The sequence below is a fragment of the Rhineura floridana genome, chromosome 6 (genome assembly GCF_030035675.1).
Source record: "Rhineura floridana isolate rRhiFlo1 chromosome 6, rRhiFlo1.hap2, whole genome shotgun sequence".
Taxonomy (NCBI): Eukaryota; Metazoa; Chordata; class Lepidosauria; order Squamata; family Rhineuridae; genus Rhineura; species Rhineura floridana.
The window spans coordinates 85354125-85359903 of NC_084485.1; positions in this window are offsets into that span (position 1 = coordinate 85354125).

Here is a 5779-nt window from a genome sequence, read left to right on the forward strand (position 1 = left end):
TCCAGGGGATAATGCAAATCATATTATCAAATAAAATTTTCTAATCTTAACTTTGGTGATGTCTCCTTGGTTTCTTATATAGACGTGATCATTTGCAGATGGATCATGACACATTATAGCTTGTGGATTTAGCTGAGATTTCCTTTTAGATATAAAGGCAGCTACTCTATAAAACAGAAAGTAGTGTTGGACTAAATTTTCATGATGTCCGAATGTTGCTGTCTCAGTGGATGCAAAACATTTGTGACTGAAACCCTAGCCTTTCCAGTCTGTCATGCATTTTTGCACCAGTTTGCAGCATTTACTACCTTGTCTTCTGCTGCTTCAGGGTTATCTGTGGAGGAATTAATCCATGTCATCCAGGTGCTCACTCAGGTGAGCTGCCTGTCTTGCCACGCTGTGCTGGCAATTTCAGAGCCTGCCAGCACTACACAGCCTGACTTTGCCCCCATTCCAAGTCTGGTCAGGCACACTTATGCCAAGCTAGTTGAGACAGGAAGGATGCCCACCCCAAATGTCATCCATCTGCACTGCATTGCTTTCAGTAGGATGCACAGTTCATTACACATTACTATCCCCATTCTGACCCAATTATCACAAGTGTCATCATGGGGCTCTATTTTTATTTATTTTATTTAACAAACTTTATATATTGCTTGAATGTAAAGACCTCTCAGTGGATTACAAAAAACATTAAAATTATCAATAAAATAGTGAAAAACAAGTAATTAAAAACATTTAAAACAATTAAAACAGCTACTAACGAAAAAGATTAAAACAGACCAACATCTATATATCTGGAAAGGCTTGCCTAAACAGAAAAGTTTCAAGCAGGCACCGAAAAGAATACAGTGAAGGTACCTGCCTGATTACAATAGCAGGGAATTTCAAAGAGTAGGTGTTCTTCTTACAAGTGCACTTCTAACAGTGTTCTACAGGATGAAGTACTCAAGTGGGCACATGTAGGGTAAGGCAGTCTTGTAAGTAAACTAGTCCCAAACTGTTAACGGGTTTATATACTAGCAGTAACACCTTGGACTTGGCCTGGTAACAAATTGGCAACCAGTGCAGATCTCTGAGCAGAGGTGTTATATGCTGACATACTGTCACCCCCAACAGCAATCTGGCTGCAGCATTCTGCACTAACTGCAGTTTCCAGGTCAAATGTAAGAGAAGCCCCACATAGAGTGCATTGCAGTAATCCAGTCTTGAAGTCACCATTGCCTGAACTACTGTGACCAAGCTCTCCTGGTCCAGGAATGGTTCTAGATGTCTGACCAGGTACAGCTGAGAAAAGGCACTTCTAGCCACTGAGACTACTTGAGCCTCCAATAACAGAGCTGGAGCCAGAAACATCCCCAGACTATGTACCTGTTACTTCTGGGGGACTGCAACCCTGCCCAGGGCAGGCAATTGAGCAATTTATCAGACATGGGAACCACTCACTCACAGTGCCTTTGTCTTGCCAGCTCAGCTAATTTTCCTTCATCCATCCCACCACTGCATCCAGGAACTGATCCAAGGCCCACACAGCCTCTCCTGATTCAGATGTTATGGAGAAGTAGAGCTGAGTCATCAGCATACTGATGACACCTCCCCCCCCCAAACTCCTAATGACCCCTCCCAGTGGTCTGAATTATAACTCAGCCAATAAGTCACTGGTTGATCTCTGGGTGATTTGCAGGACATCAGCAAGGATTTCCAATTCCGAATGGTTTTTAACAATGGTAACTGCAATTCCCACCTTCCTTTCTAAGAATGCTTGAGGGAAAATCAGGAGTGGCTTTTTGTATAGTAGGACTGCAAGCTCAGGTCTGATACTGGAAAAAAAAAGCATTAGTTGATCATGTGCTTAGAATTAAGATTTCCCACCAAGCCATTAGTTTGTACCTGGCTCCAGTTGATGAACCTCAGGGTTCTAGTTTTTTTTTTTAAGTATAGCCTGCAAGCTTTAACATCTGCCTACCCTTATTTTAGACATTCCTCTAGGGCCTAGCAAGAGCAAAGGCAGATTGCACCCCCAAGAACAGCCTGTACCCCATGAGGGCAGAAGGTTTACCAATTGTGACAACTGCTGTAAATATCTAACTTGCTGACATATTTAATTGTGTGTTTATGCCCTCCCTCTTTCTGTTCTCACCACCACTGAACTGTGTGGTTCGTGTTCCCCATTTTACTAGTGAGGCATCTGGCAGAATAAGGAGCAATATTCCTGAAGCAGTAGGGGAGATGTCCAGCCACTGAGTCAGAGCTAGACCACAAGATGAGGGAACTGGGCCGAAGGCAGTGTTGCACTAGCAACATGCAGGCAACAAAGAAGAGAGGTTTCATAGTTCTGCCTGTTCCATTACTCCTTCCTGGACCATCGGGGGGGGGTGACCCACAGTATACTTATGTTCATAGTTGCAGTAGGGGGTTCAGAGTTGGAAGGCCTAATTTTGTTAAATTTGTATTCCACCTTTCCAAGAAATGGTGCTCAAGGTGGCTAACAGTAATCATGCAAATACAATAACACATATATAAAAATACAATAAAACAACAAAACACAAAGTTAAGGCAGGCAAACTCAATGAAAACAACCAGTTAAAACAAATTGTGCAAGTCAGCTATGGGCCAAAGCTCTGGCCTTATGTGGAGAACTTGGGGAATGTAATGATTTTAGAGAGACAGGCACTCTGAACGTATCTGAGTTCTCCAGGATCTCTGAAGCTCTGAGGCATCCCTTATGCTATGGGAGCAGTTCAGTTTGGTGTTCAGGATGCCTCAGAGGATACCGACTTTGGTGAATCTACTTGATACGGCTCAGGACTCATCCAATCTAAATGCTCACCCCTAGTGAGTAACCATACATACAGCATTTGACTACATACTCCTCCTGAGCATTCACATGTTCCTTGCATGTATACTAGAATAAAGTGGCTGACCAGAAAAAAGGAATGCCTTCAAGGTGCCTGGTGGAAATTTATGTTAACCATAGGCAAGGGCATTCCTTGGATGTGCAGACTTGTGGAACCTATTATTCAAAAGCAAAAGGCAGAATTCTGGAAAGAATATCCATTCAAGCAGTCAGTTCCTCTGTCTGTCTGTCTGTCGGTCGGTCTTTCTCTGTGCCTTGCTTCCATATCTTTAGTGATAAAAATAATTCCACCCAACATTCTTTGGGCACTAAAATGCATTTATGGTTAAGAGAACACCAAGGTAGCTTCACATGTTTTTTCTATACAGAACAGGTCAGGATATTCCGCCCAGAGCCCAGTTCCTCAACAGCTGGAGCCTAGAAATAGAGGGAAGCATTCCCATGGCCTAGCTGGGGAGCAGAAGGCAATGTTCCCTGTGGACATATGACTGTCAGTTGCATTACTGATGGGAAAACATGGGCCTATCTGCCTCCCAACATGTTAAATTACTATTGCAGCTGGACATTGTATAATGAATATGGGATGAATGCAAGGCCACAATCTGGTTTCCTGAAAATAAAGACAAAGTCCAGGGCATTGCTAGGCTGGGAAAGATTCCTGCCTGAAATCCTGGAGAGCTGCTGTCTGTCAATGCGAACAATAGAGTGCTACATGGACCAATGGTCTGACTTGGTATATAGCAGCTTACTATGTTCCTAGGTACTTTAACAGACTTGGAGCACAGGTCCATGAGAATAATAGGGGAACAGCTGCAGCACTGGGGGACTGGAGGAGACCTGCCCTGGGAGTGAGTATCTGAGCATCTGGGTGCTTGCTGCTCGCTCCTTTGGGTTTCGGGTTGCCACGTTCATGGCATGAGACTGATCCTGTATCTTTAGGAGAAGAGAAAGTCAGCCAAGTGCAGGTGTTCTTGCAACCCTGTAATGGGAAAAACCACAAGGTGGAATTCTCCTTTCTCAATGCACACCTTTTAAAGATACAGAAGACCTTTTAGAGGCTAGGCCTGGCAACCAAGAGGTCTTCTGTATTTGGGTTGCTGTCTCTTGAGATAGCTGAAGTCCCTGGTAAGTGCTGCAAGGACTGGGACTCCCTGTCTGACCCTGACTCCAGAGAGAGGCTGCAATCAATCTTGCAGCCTCTTGCATCAGCTCCTGGCTGGATAAGGGGGCATAAAGGTCCAGCTGCCATTGGGTGGTGAGTCTGCCTCTGGCAGGGTCACCATCAAAGGCGTGACACCAAAGAGGGATGCCCTTGGGGAGCCCCTTAGGGAGTCCCTAAGGTGAGTCCCTAAGGTGAGGGCGCTACCCCCTTCTATTTTTAAAAAAAAACAATCTAGAGGAGATTGGTAGTGGGGAGGGAGTAAGGCGATTGTGTAGCTCCAATGCAGGGTGAGAGCCTGTGCAGTGAATTGAATGACAGGAAAGAGTCACCAGATGCCTTCAAAGTGAGAATCTGTAACTGGCAGAAGGCTGGCCCTCCCTGGGTGTGAGATGGGGGGAGTAGATGTGCCCAGACAATCTCTCTCTGTGGCTCTCTTGAACACACAATCTCTCCCTCCCATGAGACAAGGTCCCATTTTCATGACTGGGTACAAGCTGGTGCCAGGGTGTGTAAAAAAGGCACAATTGTCTAGGTTATTAATGCAGGGGGCACATTTGGAAGCAAGTCTCTCCCTAATGTGCTGACAGTGGGGGCATTTGCCTAGCTGCTGTACAGAAGCCCCTTGTTTCTGGCTAATTGGATGAAAAGGAATTGAAAGCACTCCTTTCAGCAAAAGGAAAGCAGAGGCTGGCACCCTAAATGCACCCGTGCTGTCCTACCCCCTTTCTGCAATATTCCATCTAATTCACCGCCTCCCTTCTCAAATAGTTCACATTTCTTTTCCCCTTTTCTTTTTCTTGCTTGAGATTGTCCAGTCGGCATTTGAGATAAGCAGAGCTGAGTGTTTCGTGCAGTGCATTATACACAGCCACCCACATGCCTGTGGATCCGTGCCACCTCTATCTCGCCACCTGTCTCATGAGTTAACCGACAGAAGCAAAACAGGACAATTGTCTCATTTTTGAATACATCCGTTCTCTTCTTGTCTGTGTTCCTGGGACTTAGGTCAGTGGAGCGAGTTTGCATATAAACAGAGTCCTAATAGAGGAAAGAGGGATTGTGAGAAAAGACACACAGCCATAGGACAGGAAGGCTTGGGTGTGAGCAGTGTGAAAGCAGAGAGGCCTCTTCAGTGGCTGTAGGACTCTGTTTCCCTGGAGATTCACCACATCTTGAGCCGGAGCATTTCTCAGGGCTCTTCTCAGGGATTTTTCTGTTTGAGCTGTACAACATATTTGGGACCTCTCTCCTTGCACCCCTTGGCACCCCAGGAAGTCACAAGGTAATGGATGGATGTAGTGGCTCCAGCTTTCATTGGGACTATGGGACTTTGCTGTTTCACTTTAGGCAGCAAAATATCGTGGATTGGTTCATGCCATCTGAGAGCCAAACTAAATAACATGGGGGACTTCCCATGATTAGGAGGATCTGTGGGGACACACACACACACACACACACACACACACACACACTTATTAGAAACAGATTATTAGATGTAGGTACCTGCAAGTTTTTATTATTATTATTTATTTATTACATTTGTATACCACCCCATAGCCAAAGCTCTCTGGGCAGTTTACAACAAGTTTTGCCCTGCAGAGCTCAAAAGCAGCTTTGTGTATGTGGTTTTGTAAATCAAGAAAATGGCAGGGGCTAAAAGGGTTAACTACTCCTCCCCTGGCATCAGAGACACAGTTCTGTTCATCTATACAACCTCTTCTCCAGCTGCCTTTTTTAAAAATAAAAGTGGGGAGAACCTA